We start from the raw sequence: 20,643 nt of genomic DNA, 5'->3' as shown, positions 1-20,643 counted from the left end.
AACTGGACAGTATTTTTTCTCTCTTTCAACACGTGTATGATTGGGTGAGAGATCCTTTCTCTGAATCTTCTGCTCAGCTGAGAACTTGAATTTGAGAGAAGAACTTTATGAGCTGCAGTCTGATCGTGCACTCAAGATGAGATTTACTGACGTGCCCGTGGACAAGTTCTGGATTTCTGTGAAAGAAGAGTATCCTGCCATTCATAGGAAAACAATGAATATTTTATTGCAGTTTTCATCTTCTTACATGTGTGAGCAAGCTTTTTCTAGTTCAAGAAGCATCAATAGCAAGGATAAAAATTGTCTCATTTCAGTTGAAGGTGATATTTGTGTATGCTTATCTCAAGTTTGACCCAGAATTGAGTACTTGTGCACATGCTAGGCCTATATTTGAGCCTGATCAGGTCACTTGGTTAGAATTTTTTTTTCAAAGTCTTGTATAAAATTGTGTCTTAGGCTATATTTTATTCATATTGCTTTAGCTTATGGTTTTTAGTAACTTCACTATTCAATATTGTCAATGATTTTCATGTTGTAAATAGCATTAATTAAAATCTATTTGCAACTTTTATTTAAATTATATCTACCAAGCCTACCTTTAGAAAAATTAAATTCCATTTTGGCTTTAGCCAAATATTTAACTGAAATTTATTATATTTGCCTTATGCATTTTTAAAATTTATGAAAGGGAAAGAAAGAGACTAATTTCAAGAAAGGTAAGCTAAGCTTAACTACCTGTTTTTTCTCAAGAAAGGTTGGCTAAAAATTCATACTCTACTCAAAGCAGCATTGACAATTATTTTTGGATTATTATATCTGCAACTTAGTAATCATGCTAAGATATAATAATTTTTATGCAGGGGTTTCCTGAGACCTGACAACCATTTCATGTGTTCCTCAAGGGCAAAAAAGGTTGAGAAAAGCTATTCTAGAGCAACACGCGCACACACACACACACACACACACACACACACACACACACACACACACACACACACACACACACACACACACACACACACACACACACACACACACACACACACACACACACACACACAGTGCTGGAGCAGAACAGATAGCAGCTATGGAAATAAATAGTCAACATTCTGGCCAAGAACCTTTATCAGGACTAGAAAGGAATGGGGGAAATGCCAGAAAACAAAAGGTGTGGGTAGGGAAAAAATGACAAGCTAGAAAGTGAAATGGGAAATAGAAGAAGAGGGAAAGGGGCAAAATAAAATACCAAAAGGAGAAATTGATGTTCATGACATCAAGTTGGAGGTTACCTAAATGGAATAAGAGATGTTGCTACTTCACCCTGAGAGTGGCCTTATCAAAGCAGAAGAGGAGGCCATGGACCAACATGTCAGAACAGGAATGAGGATTGGAGTTAAAATGGTTGGCCACTAGGAAATTCTTCTTTTTTGTGGATGGAGTGGAGGTGCTTGACAAAGCGGTCTGCCAATTTATATGTTGAGTGTAACCAATGTAGAGGAGGCTGCACCAGGAGCACCAGATACAGTAGACAACCCCAACACCTAGAAGCATTATTTGGGGCCCTAAATTGAGATGATGGAGGAAGTGAATGGCCATGTGTAGCATTTCTGTAATTTTCAGGGATACATTTCAGAAGGGCGATTGATGTGGAGGGTCAAACAGACAAAAGTATCGTGGAGGGATGATGGGTGTGAAAAGCACAGAGAAGTGTGGGGGAGGTAAAGGTGTGATGAGAAGTAGGATCCCACTGAAGATGGCAGAAGCCGCAGAGAATGATGTGTTCGATGCGGAGGCTCGTGGGATGGTGGGTGAGGACAAGGGGAACTCTATCCTTGTTAAGGCAGTGGGAAGATGGGGTGAGCATGGATGTCCAGGAAATGAAGGAGATGTGGGTGAAAGCAGCATCAGTGGTGGAGGAAGGGAAACCTCATCCTTTGGAGAAGGAGGACATCTCTGATGATCTGGAAAGGAAAGCCTCATCTTGGGAACAGATGCAGAAGAGATAAAGGAACTCAAAAAAGGGAATAGCATGTTTACAGGAGACAGGGTGGGAAGATGTACAGTCATAGACAAGATAGGCATAGGAATCGGTACTTTATTGAAGAAATCGATGGACAGTTCATCTTCAGAGTTGGATGAAGAGAGATAGAGAAAGGGGAGGGTGGTGTCAGAAATGAACAAAGTCAAATTAAGGGCCGGGTGGAAGTTGGAGTCAAAGTTGATGAAATTGACAAGCTCAGCAAGGATGAGTGACACAGCTCCATTGCGGTCATCAATGTAGTGTAGAAGAAGTTAGGGGACATACCAGGGAAGACTTGGAACACAGATTGCTCCATTTAGCCAACATAAAGTCAGGCAGAGCTGGGCCCATGCAGATGCCCATGGCTATTCTTTGACTTTCAATGTTGAAGTTCATTTCTTCCACCTGACTCATTCTCTACCATTTTATTTTTTCTTTACCGATCCTTTAATCCCACTGGTTGAAGATTTTTGTTCACCAGTTCTCCGATCCCTCCTTACTCCATTCTTCCAGCAAATGACACTTGAGTTGAAAGGTTAATCTTGTTAGGGATTTTTCTGGAGTTATGAAATAATGAATAGCATAATTATGGATTAATTAAAGTGAGAACTAGTCTTTAGGAAATATGGGCTGAGTGCAGATCGGTGGGACTAGGTGTGAGCAAGCATTCGGCATGGACTAGAAGGGTCGAGATGGCCTGTTTCCGTACTGTAATTGTTATGTGTTGTATGTTATATGTTATAGATTATATATAAAACCTGTGAACTTCAACTGCTATGATAAGGCAATAGAAACCAATAAATAAGTGTGGTACATTTTGATTCTGTACCAGTACTTTGGGGTCATCAAAGCCAATTGTGTGTAGGATATTCTGACTCTGTACCATTGAAACTACACAGGGGAAGGGAGTAGATTAATGTTCATCTTAATTGGCATTCATTGAAAACTGCTGGATGAGGACAAGGAAGACATGAAGTGGCCATCTCCTATACTACTATACTATCAGACAGTTAAAGGCAAACCCTGCCACCTTAAGCACAGTTCAGGATGGGTTTGTATTGTCACTTCATATTTAGGCTAGTTTTATATTCAGGGTTATAACACTCTAACAACAGGTGTATATTTTGGGTTGTTTGGAGTTTGTGCTCAGATGAATTTTTGGACCAACCACCAGTATTGAATATTCCAAGGGGTTCTGCTAGTTGAGAAGTGCTACAATTGCAAATATGAAATTCTGAAAAACTGTCTATATTGAAGATGTTAAAGTATGTGATTACAGTCATTGAAAGTACCGTTAATCATTCTGTTGTTTAGTGTTTAAAAAGTATAAAAGATTTTGTGAGGAGAGGAAAACTCAATTTTCCTCAGAAGATCTGCGGTGTTGGATAAAGACTTTTATATCACCAGCTACAGTGTCTCTCAGTCACAGCTCACCTTTCATTCCAGCAGAAAAACGACTCATTGATCTCACATATTTCAAAACCGCTAACAGCCAGATCACAATCTAGTCCCACTCACCTAAGCTAAAGTTCACCTGCAGGATCAGAATAACTTTCCAAAAAAAGTAACTGATCTTATATTGTGCAGATCTATGAAGCACACACCCTGCCTCCCTTTCAAATATTAATTCCCACAGCTCAATTAAAGCTTTAGTTGTAAGAATTAGTTTTTATCATAAACATTCTTGAAGCTTAATATATCCATTAAAATTAAAATTAATTCCAGTGCAACATTGTCCACTGCCATTGGACAACCCTCTTTCTGCCTTCCCCAACTGTAGCCCTTTTTTCTGTTTTTATCATTTTATGCCAGGGAAACCTGGCTCCAGTTGCTATGAGGGATAAATAGACTTCCACATGGAGCTCTTGAGAATGCTAAGCCTCAGGGTGTTCCATATGCTGACACAGCTTCCATACAGCAGGACACTGTCACTTTAACAGTAACTAGATATCACAAAACACTTACTATGCTTTACTTGACTAATAGTGTTGTGCATCATACACCTCCAGAGGACCACTGCCAGGGAACATACTTGTCAAATGTTGCAAAAAAAAACCAATAAATGAGTTTGGATGTTGGTTAACTGAAAGTATACCCCATCAATTGTATAGCCAGCTGTCATTACCCAGACAGAGAAACAAATGAAGCCAATTCCATTCTCAACGTCCAGCCCAATTCATCAATAGACGGAGGAACCTGCTAAGGTCAAACATAGATTTCCCCTTCAGACATAAATAAAAGGCTACAACTTGATTTTTGTTTGTAGATAAATCAACTTCAACTACTGATTATTTGATGGGATATTTACATTCCCTAAAAGTCACAGGCTAGTCTGCAGTGAAGCTCTGGACAGAGTTCTGAGATTAACTGGGTGTTAAATGTTTCAATCATTGATGCCATTTGGAAGAAAATTGAATCAAAAACACACATTATGGTAAATTAATATATTTTAATCAAGCAAAAGGCTGCTGAGAGTTTTTGCATTACTAGCTTGCTCTTCACTGAAATACATATTTCAATAATCTAATTAACACACACAAAATGTTAGAGGAACTCAGTAGGCCAGGCAGCATCTATGGAAAAGAGTAAACAGTCGATGTTTCGGTTCAAGACCCTTCATCGAGACTGGAGAAAAAGATGAGTAGTCAGAATAAGAAGGTGGGGCAAGGGGAGGAAGAAATGCAAGGTAGTAGGTGATAGGTGAAATGGGGAGTGGGAGGGGATGAAGTAAAGAGTTAGGAAGTCGATTGGTGAAAGTGATTAAGGACTAGAGGAGGGAAAACCTGAAAGGAGGGGACAGCAGGCCATGGAAAAAAAGAGAAGGGGGAGGAGCATCAGAGGGAACTGATGGGCAGATAAGGAGATAGGGTGAGAGAGGGATGTGGGAATGAGGAATGATGAAGGAGAGGGAATGACACCAACAGAAGTTTGAGAAATTAATGCTCATACCATCAGATTGGAGGCTACCCAGACATAATATAAGGTGTTGCTCCTCCAGCCTGAGTGTGGTTTCATTGTAACCATGGACTGACATGTCAGAATGGGAAATAGAAATCCGGAGCACCCAGAGGAAACTCATGCAGTCGTGCGGAGACCTCGTAGAAACTCCTTAGAGGCAGCAGTGGGATTTGAACCTGGATCTAGTGTTACAGTACTGTGCCACCCTAAGGCTTACAATGCTTACAAACTCCTCAGCTGGAGAGATGCTGAAGAACGAATAACCCTTTACATCATGAATTATTACATCTCATGGAAGTCAAATAGATATTTTGTTTATTCATTAAAGTGATTTAGGCTTTGCAAGTTGAGCCAGCATTTAATTGTCCATCCTAAATTGCCCTTGAGGAGGTGGTGGTGACCTGCCTTCCTGAACCATTCCAGTCCTTCACTCTGCACTGGAGGGTAGAGAATCTAACTGCATTGATGATAAAAAATTGGGAGTAGACCATCACATCTAAAAAAAACTGGTTGATACTGGTTAAAACTGGTTACAACCGGTTTAAAGTTACAACTGCTTTAAACCGGTTTATACTGGTTGAAACCGGTTACAACCGGTTTAAACTGGATAAAACCAGTTACAACCGGTTTATACATTAAAACTGGTTTAAACTGGTCTATACTGGTTAAAACTGGTAACAACCGGTTTATACTGGATAAAACCGGTGTAACTGGTTTTAACCAGGTCTATAGACCTGTTTAAACCAGGTTACACGGTTTAACCAGGTATAAACTAGGTATTAACCTGGTATATACCAGGTTAAAACCAGTTAAACCTGGTTTAACCTGGTTAAAACCGTTTAAACCGGTTTTAAACCAGGCTATCAGGTTTAAACCTGGTTAAACCGACTGGTTAAAACTGATGCTGGTTAAAACCGGTTACAACCGGTTTAAACTGGATAAAACTGGTTACAACTGGTTTAAACTGGTCTATACTGGTTAATACTAGTTTATACTGGTTACAACCTGTATACTGGTTAAAACTGGTCTATGCTGGTTAAAACCAGTTACAACCGGTTTAAACTGGTCTATACTGGTTAAAACTGGTTACAACCGGTTTAAACCGGTCTATACGTTAAAACTGGTTAAAACCGGTTTTAAATGGTCTATACTGGTTAAAACTGGTTACAACCGGTTTATACTGGTTAAAACTGGTTTAAACCGGTTTAAACTGGTTGATAGTTAATGGTTAAAACCAGTTAAAAAACTGGTTAAATCTGGTTTATACTGGTAAAAACTGGTTAAAATGGTTTAAAACTGGTTTATACTGGTTAAAACTAGATTATACAGGTTAAAACCGGTTTTTAAAATGGGTGGATAGTGGGAGAACTTTCCTTCCTCATATCCTAGTTCTCATCTGTGTTGGGTTTTCACCATTCCCTCTGACTTACCCCCTCTGAGGCAAAATGTTCTATCCTCAGTAAGGGCCTCACCTTTGTCCCCCCTCCATCTATACCTCAGTGAGTTTCGCGCCTGCCATGATACTGAGCTCTTCTTCCGCTGCTTCTGTCTGCATGCCTACTTGCTTTGGCAAGGACTCTCCAGCCTGCACCAATTACCCCTTCTCCCATCTTCAACCCTCCTTCTCTTCCTGGACATCCCACTCTGGTCTTTTGTCTGCTCTGGATATTTTCATTGCTAACTGCTGAGGAGACATCACCCATCTTGAGTTCACCACTCCTCTCTCCGATTCCAACCTCACTCCTGAAAAAAAAGAAAATAAGCAGGATCTCTCGGTGGCCACCCATTTCAACTCCTCAATTCCATTTCGATGTCGGTCCATAGCCTCCTCTACAGCCAGGATGAGGACACACTCAGGTTGGAAGAGCAACACCTTATATTATGTCTGAGCAGCTTCCAATCTAGTGGCATGAACATCAATTTCTTGAACTTCAGTTAATGGTCCCTCTCTTCACCATTCCCCTGTTCCTGTTTCTGTCTCTCACCTTATCTCCTTACCTGCCCATCACCTCCCTCTTTCCTTTCTTCCATGGCCTTCCATCCCCTCCTATCAGATTCTCCCATCTCCAGCTTTTGTCTCATTCACCAATTGATTTCCCAACTCTTTACTTCACCCCTCCCCATTTCCCAGTTTCACCTATCACCTACTACTTTGTATTTTTTTCTCCCGTCACCCCACTTTCTTACTCTGACTTCTCATCCTTTTCTCCAGTCCTGATGAAGGGTCTCAGCCTGAAACCTCGACTGTTTACACTTTTCCATAGATGCTGCCTGGCCGCTGAGTTCCTTCTGCATTTTGTGGGCGTTGCTTGGATTTCCAGCATCTGCAGAGTTTCTTTTGCTTGTCAATAATCTAACACTTTAAATTTAAAGGCATTTCTGAGAGTGCTCTGTCTATCAACGAGTGCAGGACAGTTTAAGTCTTATCATTGCTTCTCATTTTGTTTTTAAATCATTGCACAAACCTGCTGGAGATGGAGCACTGATGTCAGTGCAAGGAGGTGTGTTAGAATCTGAGAATCAGCTCCATCATGATTATTGCAAGTTCAGGTCTGTTTTGCTGTATGAGCTCATTTCCTTCTATGCTTGCTTTGACCATTAGAGCATATCCCCATGCCCTCCCATGATCCTTTGGTCTCAATATCTGAAGATAATGTACAGGCTGTCTTCAAAGAGAACAAATCCAAGGGACGCATACAGTCTGGACAGAGTACCTGGTCAAGCACTGAAGACCTGTGCTGACCAACTGACTGGTGTGTTCTTGGATATTTCCAACCTCTTGTATTGTCAGTGTGTGGTACCCATCTTCTTCAAGCAGGCTTCAATCATACGAAGAGCATGGTGACCTGCCTCAATGACTATCACCCAGTGGAACTTATATCCAGAGTGATGAAGTGTTTTGAGAGGATGGTGTTGAAGCATATCAACTCCTCTCTGAGTGGAGACTTGGAGCTGTTCCAATTTGCTTACCAAAGCAACAGTTTTACAACAGATGCCATCTTATTGGGTTTTCACACGCCCTGGAACATCTGTACAGCAGATTTGCATACATCAGGATACCCTTTCTCGATTACATCTCAACATTAAATGCCATCATCCCCTCAATATTAATCAGTAATCTCCAAGACCTGGGTCTCAATACCCCCTTGTGCAATTTGATCCTGGATTTTCTCACTTGCAGACCCCAGTCAGTTCAGATTGGCAAAAACATCTCCTCCACAATCTCCATCAGCACAGGAGCACTGCAGGGACGTGTGCTTAGTCCTCTGCTCTACTCGCTTTATACCTATGACTGTGTGGCTAACTATAGCTCTAACACCATATACAAGTTTGCTGATGTCACCACTGTTGTGGGCTGTATCAAAGGGGGTGATGAATCAGCATACAGGAAGGAGCTTGAAAACTTGGCAGAGTGGTGTAATAACAACAATCTCTCACAGTGTCAATAAGGCAAGGAACTAATTGTAGACTTCAGGAGAGCGAAACCAGAGGTCCATGAGCCAGTAATCATCAGAGGTTCAGAGTTGGAGAGGGTCAGTAACTTTAAATTCCTGGGTGTCACGATCTTAAAGGACCTGTTCTGGACCCATCATACACGTATTATTGTGAAGTAAGCACAGCCGTGCCTCTACTTCTGCAGGATTCTGTGGAGATTTGGCATGTCTTCAAAAACCTTGGCAAACTTCTGTAGATGTGTGATAGACATGACTGGCTGCATCATGACCTGGTATAGGAACACCAATGTCTTTGAGTGCAAGGTCCTACAAAAGGTAGTGGATTCAGCCCAGTACATCACAGGTCAAACCCTCCCAACCATTGAGTAACCATGAAACGTTGCAGTAGAAAAGCAGCCTCCATCATCAAATATCCTCACCACCCTGGCGATGCTCTTTTCTCGCTGCTGCCATCAGATACAAGGTACAAGTGTCTCAGGACTTGCACCACCAGGTTCATGAACAGTTACTACCCCTCAACCATCAGGCACTTGTAAAAAAAGAGAATAACTATACTCATTCTATTTTTAATGTTCCCACAACCAGTGGTCTCATTTTATGGACTTCTTATTTTATTATTTTATGCTTGTTATTTATTGCTATTTATTTATATTTGCATTTGCACAGTTTGTTGTTCATTGATCCTGTTTACAGTTACTGTTCTATAGATTTGCTGAGTACGTCCACAGGAAAAAGAATCTCAGGGTTAAATGTTGTGATGTGTATGCACTCTGATAATAAATTTTACTTTGAACTTGCTAAGATGGTCACCCTGATAAAAGCAAGGCTTGGCTTTCCTATAAATACTTCCTCAAAGTAAGACACCAGTTATTGGAGCCAGATAATTTCATTTGTACTATAATCTTTTTTTTTACAGATGAAAAAAAGGGGCTAAACTGAAGCCAAATGTAAGTTGTATTTTACATAGTATTAACTGAGCAGCAATTGGAACAAGTAATATTCCATCAACAGAAGCTGCCTTCATTTGGTACTACAAGATAACCAACATGCCACATTCACCCACATTAACAAATCTGAGAAAAGTAACAAACATATGCATTCTCTATGGATTTTGTTGATTTTAGTCATAAATCAAAAATGGGTCATTATCCAATGATATCCTAATATAATGCAGTGGGCAAACTATACCCACCCGGTTTCTATCCATGTGCTTAAAGCTTGAATACTGGCAGCCGATGGAGTTTCTGGTGAGACATGGAATTGCAAGTCATTGTTGACTCATTCACTGAAGCATATGAAGGGAGAGGCTTTACACTCAATATCCGCCAGAGACATTTGTTCTACCTAGTCTATTTTCCAACAATAAAAGTTCACTCCAATACCCTAGAAATTTTGGACAGCTTCACACATCTTTGGAGCCACCTCTTAGCAAACCCAAACATTATTGACAGTTTCACCATTACCTTCAATGCACAGGCACAGCCTTTGACCAACTAAAAAGACAGTGTATGGCACAAAATTCATGATCTATTGAAAAACATTGAACACTACCCTTCCATATGTTTTTGAGTCAGTAGCATCTAGACCAGGTATTTATAGACATTGAAGGGATGACAGCAATGCTGTGCCTGCATACTTCTCTGAATTCATTGGCTGGATAAGTGACCCAGTGCCAGCCTCCCCTTCCAGCCCAGCATCCCAACACCGAGGACTTAACTACATTCAGTCTACTTCAGTAGGTTGGCCATAATATTTGCATGTTCAACACTGAAATACATTCTAATCCAGACTCTATGAGAGAAAGAGATTGCTAGGTGGAAGGAGAATTAGAATCAAGGATGTTCTTGAATTCCTCTCGAGAAAAGTTTAAGGGGCAGAAGTTTAAGGGAAACACGAGGGGGTATTTCTTTACTCAGAGAGTGATAGCTGTGTGGAATGAGCTTCCTGTAGAAGTAGTAGAGGCCAGTTCAGTTGTGTCATTTAAGGTAAAATTGGATAGGTATATGGACAGGAAAGGAGTGAAGGGTTATGGGCTGAGTGCGGGGGTGGGATTAGGTGAGATTAAGAGTTCTGCACAGACTAGGAGGGCTGAGATGGCCTGTTTCCGTGCTGTGATTGTTATATAGTTAAAAAATCTCCCCCGTTTCAAGCCCATGTTTCAGAAATATATGGAAGCCTTCTGTGAGTGCTGGAAAGAGTGTGGAACCTCAGAACCACTTTCTAACCTGTCATAACAAACACAAGCTGAATCCACCCCCCCCCCCCAACCTATAGTGTATTCTCTGGGACCTATGTTGGTCTCATCAGTCACTTCTAAACCTACAGAATCAAGCCATCTTCAGCTCAGAGGAACCACCTCAGATGATGCGGTATATGAGTTAAGATCCTAGGTTAGACAAGCTGCCATAGTAAAATCATCTCTTTTTTTTAATGCTGTGGACCAATACGTTTAAGCAATGGGTCCATGGACTCCAGGTTGGAAAGCCCTGTCTTACACTGCTGAAAAACTTCACCTGGTCAGGATCTCTCATCAAAAGAAATCCTGCCATCTTTATTCTGATTATCTTGTAAGTGATTCCAATTCTATAACTAATTCTTGCATTGATTGAAGGAAAAAAAATCTGCCACAAGCATCACATGAGCAGCTGGGGGTAGATGATGTGTGGCATGGTTGTCCATGACACTCAGATCCTTAGAGTTATGTTCAAGATAAGTTAGAGGTGCTGGACGTATGGAATTAGTGGTAGATATTTTTGACATAGATGCATGGCATGAAATATAAACAAGGAATTGACGCTGAATTTGGGCAACCTCTAAACTATTAAAACAGTTAGACTATTATCTGTAGATGAAAGCACTAGATTCTAAGAAGGAAATTGTATTAAAATAGAAAGGGAAAGTAAAGATCCAAGCGTGGGCTGTATTGATTATATAGAACTGTTTAAAATATTACAGTATTTTTACAGAAATGGGATGGGAGACAATTAAAATCTTTAAAATTTTGAAAGGTTCTGAATCAGCTGGCTGTGTGAAAATCAATTAAAGTGGCACAAAGTCATCATTATCATAGGAAGAACTGGCAGGGAAACCAATAGCCATGGTCACTGTTAGAGTCTTGGCAGGCAATGGTATTTTACTACAAAGGACATAGACCGATCATGATATACAAGGTATTTGGATAGTTATTTGAAAAGGAAGGCTATGTTACAGTGAGTGGGGGAGGCATTAAGTTCACAGAAATGGGCTTTGAACAGACAGCTAAACTTGGGGTTAATGACAGCTCAGGCACAATGAGTTCTAGATTCAATTTCCCATCCACCTGCGGAGATCTGCATTATTCTCAAAAGTAAGTTTACTTTAGGGTGAAAAGCAAACTGCTGGAGAAACTCATTGGGTCAGGTAGCATCTGTGGAGGAAGAGGAATAGTTAATGCTTTGGGTTGAGATGTTGTAGTTGTAAGGATATTTACAGTAAACGTGAGTGAAGATAGTTTGCTAATGATTGTAGAATTTTTGAATTCCTGGTACAAGGTGTACTAAATTATTTTGCTAAGGGGGGGGGGGGGGGGGGGGGGGGGGGGGGGGGGCATTTGTCCAGACTTGACTGAGTTTTCCAACATGTTCATACTCACAGTTGTCAATATTTGCATACTCACTTTGCCATTTCTTTAGTGTTTGTCTGTTTTTTAGCATTTGTCTAGCTGAGTTGCAAGCTCAAAGCTTGACCCAGTATGGATGGAAAGTGTGCAAGGAGCTGGCCAGTTTCAAACACAAGACCATTTGCCTCAAATTCCGGTGCTGATGCCATTACACTATTAGCTATTTCATACTCATGAAATAGAATAAATGGAACTACAGAGGCATGAAGCCAATATTTATTGAAAAAAATCAGATGGGTGTTAACATTACTATTGGGACAGGCATTAAAAGAAATTCATAGACATATAACTAGAGGTGTAGACATGTAATAAGGAGATACCAGAACATTAAAAGAGATAAACTATGAATGGGTGCATGGATGACATTAATAGAGTGGACAGACATTGGGAGGTAGTGTATAAATATTAATAGATATAACAGGAAATAAATAGAGAGAAATATCATGTATTAACAGAAAAGGGGAGAGTTATTAATAGCATGAGGACAAGTGTTATGGAGGAACAAAGACAGGCTTAAGTCTAAGACAGGTGAAGGGGGAAATATTAATAATGACATGGGACAGATATGAATAGGTATTAAGGTAGATAGTCATTCCAGCATGGGACAGGTATTGATAGAATTATAGGATCAACGATTTAAAGGCAGAACCAGCTATTAATACAAATGTCAGGAAAACTATTAACAGATAATCAAAGACAATTAAATACAGAGTTGCAGGGATAGATATTAACAATTATAATATGCAAATTATCAATATATGCCCAAAGTATGAATGCAAATACTTGGACAATGACTGATGTAACTTAAGAACAATATATATACAAAGTGACTAAGGGCACCTGAAGATGTTGGTACCAAAGACTTAGGGATAGGAATTTAAATAAATGAAACCTTAGTATTTAATGAAGAGATAAGAACAGGGAAGGTGTATAGCTGTGACATATGTATTAATATTCAAATATTCATGAAGAAACAATAACAGCAGCTATGGAGATTCAGAGACTTAGTAATAGATATATTAGTGCAAGCATTAATATGACAATGGATAGGGACTCATACAGAAATAAGACAGGAAGGATGCCAAAAATAATGAAATAGGAATTCCTTGAACTGAGGCGAAGACATGTATGCAGATGTACTGGCACAATGTTAACATTGTAGGATTGAAAATGTTTGTATTAAAAATGTTTGGGATCAATATTCAAGGACAAATGGACATAAGGTACGTAGTGAAAAAACAGACAAATGTAGAAATGAGGGGACAAATATTTGCCGAGATATATAACAGGTGTTACTAATGATAAAGGAAGATCTATTGATGTTAGTAAGAACAATGTTTATAGATAAAAAGACAGCTATTAATACTGATACAGGGTTAGCTATTAATTGAGACACATATTAAAAGAAATACAGTGACAAGAGCTAATATAGCTAAGAGAAAAGATAATAATATTCATGCAGGCTTATTCAAATCAGATTAATGGAAATATGAGAACAGAAATTATTAGAAATGTTGTAACAATAGAGTTATAGTGGTAAAAAGGATGTGACAGATATTAATAGAGATCAGTGGACAGGTACAAGCAAAATTCATGGTTAGCTGTAATAGAGATGTAGGAAAGGATGAGGATTAATCACTGGTGCTATGAGGGTGCATTACTTAGAGATACACAGTTAAATAGACACAGATATATAAGTATTAAAATAAAGAATAGAAAAAGGTGTGAGTAGGGATATAGGGATAGGTACAACATATGTATTCTGAGGGAACTGGGGAAAATGGTGACAGGAATTTCTCCACAGAAAAAAACCTACATTTACAAAGTACATTTCATGATCCTTGTAAGTGCCATTGTATCTTGCAGCCAATGATTAACCCAGCCAGTAAATACGACTATATGTTAACCCTCAAGCGAATATCCACATCATTTTGGGCAAGCCAGTTGTTCACATGTCTAACATCAAATTCCCAAAACAGACACTCTGTGTCAGGCTCTGTCATGGGCAGAGAGCTTGAAGCTATCAAAAGAAAATATACAAAGGCTGTGTTCAAAGTCACCTTGCAAGCAAAGAACACGCCCACTGACTATTGGAATTCTCTGGCCCTTGACCACACGACATGAGGGAAGGAGCAGTATTGGAAATCTTGCAACCATGCTTGGAACATACAGAAGCCCTGCATAAGGGAATGAGCACTACATATCTTTCAGCACCAGCCCTTCTCCTGTCTTATCTAAAGGAATGCCTGCTGTTCCCACGTTGGCCTCATCAGTCACCCTGGAATCCAGAACATCCTTGTAGAAGTAATTCATTCTCTATCAAAATAATTCCCTCAGAAGTAAGAAGATTACATTGATAATTGCCATTGTCTTTATAGCCCTTATCCATCCTAGTTTGCCTCAGGATAGCAAACCGCTCCTCCTCTATAATCTCTATGGGCCCCATGAACTCGCCGCTGCATCGCCACACATCTGTAGACTCTGTATCCATCTCCCGAGTGAATACAGATGTAAAAAATCAGTTTAAGTTCTCCCCCATCTCTTTCAGCTCCATGCATAGATTACCACTCCGATCTTCCAGAGGACCACTTTTGTCCTTTGTTATCCTCTTGCTCTTAATTTATCAGTAGAAGTCTTTAAGATTCTCTTTTACCTTGTCTGCTAGAGCAACTTCATATCTTCCTTGGCCGGAGGCCTGTGACTATTGGTGTGTTGCAGGGATTGGTTCTGGGTCTCTTGTTGTGCATCATCTTGGTGATAATGCTGTAAACTGGATCAGCAAATTTTTGGATGACACCATGATTGGGGATGTAGTGGACAGCAAGGAAGTCTATCAAAGCTTGCAGAGGGATCTAGACCAGATGAAAAATGGGCTGAAAAGTGGCAGATGCAATTTAATGCGGACAAGTGTGAGGTGTTGCCCTTTGGAAGTACCACCAGGGTAGGTCTTACACGGTGAGTGGTAGGCACCGAGGAGTAGAGCAGAATGGAAGAATCTGGGAATACAGATCCATAATTCCTTGAAAGAGGAGTCACAGGTAGATAGGGTCATAAAAAAAGCTTTTGGCACATTGGCTTTCATAAATCTATGTACTGAGTACAGGAGTAAGATGTTATGTTGAAATGTATAAGACATTGGTGAGGCCCAGCTTGGAGTATTGTGTATAGCTTTGGTCACCTACTTACCTACAGGAAAGATGTAAATAAGATTGAAGAGTGCAGAGAAAAGTTACAAGTATGTGTGGGATGAGAGGATTGAGCTATGGGGAAAGTTTTAATGGATTAGGACTTCATTCCCTAGAATGAAGAAGATTGGGGGGGTGGTTGATAGAGGTATACAAAATTATGAGAGGTATGAATAGGATGTGCAAGCAGGCTTTTTGCACTGAGATTGGGTGAAACTACAACCAGAGGTCGTGAGTTAAGGCTGAAAGGTGAAATGTTTAAGGGGAACATGAGGGGGAGTTTCTTCACTCAGAGGGTGGTGAGAGTGTGGGACAAGCTGCCAGAGCAAGTGGTGGATGTGGGTTTGATTTCAACATTTAAGAGAAATTTGGATAGGTAGATGGATGAGATGCGTGTAGAGGACTATGATCCAGGTGCAGGTTGATGGGATTAGGCAGAATAATGCTCTGGCATAAACTACATTGGTTGAAGAACCAGCTTCAGTGCTGTAGTGTTCTCTGACCCTGTGACGTTAGATGTAGATCTATTAGCTCATTACAAGCCTGCCTCATCAATTAATGTAGCAGGCTTACTTCAAATCCAGTTCAAGTCAACCACTTAATCATCTCTGCAAAAAACAGCGAGAAAGCTGTTTCTTGTTTTTCTTTTATATGCATAATAAAGAATCATGATTTGAGCTTCCCAATTTAACTTCATCACTGACTGACTGCTTCAAGCTTAGCCAAAGTTTATGGGGACTTTAAAGAAAACAATGGCTTCTACATTTGCAGTACAATTGACATCAAGGCAATAAAGTGGCCCCTCGCAATGTGAGACAAAGTAGCATATCTGTTATTGCTACAAAAATCCAAAGCTAAATTCCTCCAGCCTGTCTCTAGACAAACATTGGGTCGTAAAGTAATTAGTTCTTGCTTGGAGTGGATTGTAGAGGTGGCAGTCTACATGTAGCATCTACAGGAAGCACAAGAGTGAGCGAGATACCAAGACTGACATCGTTCTGAAACGGAGGTTTTGTCTGATCGTCTCCTTCAGTGCTTTAAGAACCTCAAAACAAACTTACTTCAAGACACATAGTAATTTTTGTGTATCAGGTATCTGAAGTTCCACTTATGGCTGAAGCTAAGTATGGCTCCAAACTACAAGGTGTTTTCTTTATGTTCAGTTAGAGATACAGTGTGAAACAGTCCCATCTGGGCCAAAGAGCCACACTATTCATCATCCCGGCTATTTAACCCTTCCCTAATCACAGGACAATTTACAATGATCAATTAACCTACCACTCGGTATGTTTTTGGAATATGGAAGGAAACCAGAGCACCTGGAGGAAATCCATGTACTCATGGGAAAGGCATACAAATGCTTTACAGAGGACTCAGAATTAAACTCCGAACTTCAATGCCTTGAGTTGTAATAGCATTGCGTTAATCACTGTGTTACTGCAGTGGGGCTACAGTGGTATGGATAAGAGCCTTCAATACATTTATTGTTCTTTACACCATTTTAACTTCTTTCACATTTTTTACTTTGCCTGCTTTTCATCATTAAACCCCACAAAATACAATGCAAGTATTTTGATCAGAGGGATATTTATTATATTAAACTGTAAGTCATGTATTGTAGAAGCAGAGTGATACTGCACAGAAACAGGCTCTTCAGCCCACCAAGTTCAGACCAACCACCAAACATCTGTTTTTATGCTAAGCCCCTCGTAACCCATTTATTCTCCCCACGTTCCTAACAACTCCACCCACACCCCACCGCAGTATTCTATTGCTCATCTGCACACTAAGGGCAACTGACAGTGGCTAATTAACGTGCCAACCTTCACATATTGGGATAAAGGAAGAAAACAGAGCTTTCAGAGGATAAACATCCAGTCATGGGGAGAACATGCAGACTCCACACTATCAACACCACATTCAGGATTAAACCAGTGTCACTGAAGCCAAGTGACAGTAGATCAGTTAGCTGCACTACTGACACATGATTCAACACATGTATTATACTTGTTGGTAGGATATATGACCATATCAAATTACGAGGTATAAATTTTTTTATCATAATGTATGTTTTTAAAATAACAGGGTATATTAATGATAAGCTGTTTTTATGTAATATGTTACATTCAATTATAAGTTATGTATAATACTAATTTAAATATTAATCAACAAATAACATATAATCTTAAATTACAAAAAATTAATCATTTAAACAGCAAAGAAATATTAAATCAGTATATATTTTATGAAATTATGTAAAATGAAAAATGTGAATACTCAGATATATATTATTTTAATTTGCCTGTAAGGTTTCCAGCAGGAATCTAATATTTAAAATGTTTGGATATGAATTATAAATATTATATATCATATCAAACTCTGGAATAGTATAATATCGAATGTGATGATCTCTGTTTTATCACATTCAACTATATGACTCATTATGCCAGGGAATTGTGTTTTTGCTAAACAATTTAATTTCAAAAGCACTGACAAATAAGGGAGATGTGGAAACGTTGAGCCCCCTTTGCAGGAAACAGCACGAGCGATAGGCAAAAGCATAGGGCTAAAAGTAACATTTGTTCAGTGGCGTGGAAAATCTGCAAGGCTATTTCTTAGCCTTTCAGGGTAGATGTCCGTGACTCAAATCCACACAGTCCTCTAGAGGAAATGAAACAAAGAGGCAGCAAAGGAAATACGTTCTGAGTTTCGGCTTGATTTCCAAGAAACAAGAAGCCAGAGCAAAATTCTGTGAAGGGAATGCAAAAAAAGAGATTTTTTTTCCCCTTGCCATTAGCTCCAGCGAGATGATGTGAGCTCTATGTGGTCTCTGGAAACTATTTATAGCCCTGTTGGAATCTTGCTGGGCTGCCCCTGATAGTAAAGCTAATGGGAGAGAATGGGTTGGAACGAGCTATTGTAATGACATCAACAGATAAGATAACAGCAAGAATAAATAAATGTTAACCATTTTCCCTTCAATGTCATTTGCACTTATTATCATTAAAGTCATTAATTCCACAAAATATATAAAAAATATCTTAAACAAATCGAGATACATTTGACAGAGCCAGACCATGATTCCTGCAGTGTTTTACCATCTTCTACTTGGATTGTAGGTTTTAATTTTGCCCCTTAATTTTTAGCTGATGCTTGGCTGGTTTCAGTTTGCGATATTGGGAGGAATGCAAACACGACCTCACTTCATTAAACAGGAACAAACTGTAGAGAAATTGCACTTACTTATGGAAATGACTTTTAAACATGGAAAACATTACTTGCGCTGTCTATGCAGAAATTTCCAAGATCTATGTATATGCAATAAAGGTTGTGCTGTGCTAAAAGGCCTCTTAATTAGAGAGAAAGTGCTGGATTTAGTGGGAGTGTTGCAAGAGCAACAGCACGCAGAAATTATCTCTATATGATGAGCAATAACTCAATGTTGATTGGAGATTCAGTAAGTTTTTAGTTTTCAGTGGCTTTTCTCACTAATTCAGTTGCTTTGTTTCCTTCTGCTGCCTCCTTCCTTCTCTTGATACTTGCATGGTTCCAGTTCCACAGGCTGCAGGTGATCCAACGCCACTCAACGGAGAATCAGAATCAGGTTCATTATCACCAGCATGTGTCATGAAATTTGTTAACTTTGCAACAGCAATTCAATGCAATGTATGACAAATATAGAAAAAAAAGATGAAATACAGTAAGTATATATATGTGCAAAAACAGTAATACATTTTTTAAAAAATCATAAGGTAGTGTTCATGGGTTCAATGTCCATTTAGAAATCCTATGGCAGAGGGGAAGAAGCTGTTCCTGAATCATTGAGATTGTATCTTCAGGCTTCTGTACCTCCTTCCTGACAGTAACAATGAGAAGAGGGCGCGTCCTGGGTGTTGGGGTCCTTCATGTTTGATGCACCTTCCTGAGATACCTTTGCTTGAAAATGTCTTGGATTCTAGGGAGGCTAGTACCCATGATAGAGCTGACCAACTTTACAGCTTTCTGCAACTTCAATCCTGTGGAGTAGCCCCTCCATAGCAGACAATGACGCAGCCAGTCAGAATGCTCTCCACGACGTCGTGGTTGGTTAGTTTATTTTGCAATTCATGACAATATAAGAAGAGATTATTTTTTTCCTATCGACTCTATTCCAGCTTTCAAATCAATTCCATTTTCCAGTTATTTTCCTGCCACCTATCTTCACTCACACACACACACATTAACTGCTTATCAGTCTCCTAGTAACTACTTACACCAAAGAGTAATCTACAAGTCAATTATACATCTTTGGCATGTGGGAGGAAACCCAAGCACCCCGAGGAACCCCCCATGGTCACAATGAGAAAATACAAACACCACACGGATAGATGTGGAAGTCAGGATCAATCTTACATCACTGGAGATGCAAGGAAGGAGTGCTACCGACTTCACCACTGTGCTGTCAATCAGCAGCAGTCCAATCCTGCTTTCCACTGTCCGGCATTCAACAGTGGGGAACGTGAGTAACATGCCTCCTATCCACACTTTCCTTCCTCGCATCAGATCTAGGACTTTCTATATCTTCTAGCCAATGATTCTCGGGAATTTTTTGAATTCATCGAAAACCAGTTGTTGGAAATCTAAATAAAAGCAGGAAGTATTGAAATTAGTATCCATGGAGATAAGAAAAAGCCCCCAAACTAAATCATGAGCTCTGTTTTGCACTCCGCACTTGCTATTTTCTGTATTCAGTATCTCAAACATTTTCTGCTTTGATTTGTCCAAATTCATGCCTGCCTATTCTTTAGAGTTACAGTATTTGTGCCTTTCTCCATGAGCACATGCCATAGACCATATATGTGCAGAGTCTTCAAATGTCCATAAATTTTCCATTCATAATAAATTGAGCACTAGCCTGGGCCTTTGTATCGCCCTCTACAACTGGATCCTTGACTTCCTCTGTGTGGATCAGAGATAACATCCTCTCATCACTGACTATCAACACTGGCGCACCCCATGAATGTGTTCTTAAGTCTCCTGTTCCACTTTCTCTATGCCCACGACTGTGTTGTTAGGCACAGCTCAAACACCATCTATAAATTTGCCAGTGATACAAATATTGTTGGCAGAACTTCAGATAGTGATGAAGAGAGATACAGGAGCGAGATAGATTAGCTGGATGAGTGTTGTTACAGCAACACCCCTGCATTCAATATCAGTAAGACCATGGAATTGATTGTGGACATCAGGAAGGGGGAGTCAATGGAACACACACCAGGCCTCATTGAGGCATCAGAAGTTGAAAAGGTGAGCAGTTTCAAGTTCCGGGGTGTCAACAGCTCTGAGGATCTATCCTGGGCCCAACATACTGATGCAATTACAAAAAAA

The sequence above is a fragment of the Hypanus sabinus genome, chromosome 21 (assembly GCF_030144855.1).
Source record: "Hypanus sabinus isolate sHypSab1 chromosome 21, sHypSab1.hap1, whole genome shotgun sequence".
NCBI classification, from domain to species: domain Eukaryota; kingdom Metazoa; phylum Chordata; class Chondrichthyes; order Myliobatiformes; family Dasyatidae; genus Hypanus; species Hypanus sabinus.
This window is presented reverse-complemented; position numbering follows the sequence as displayed.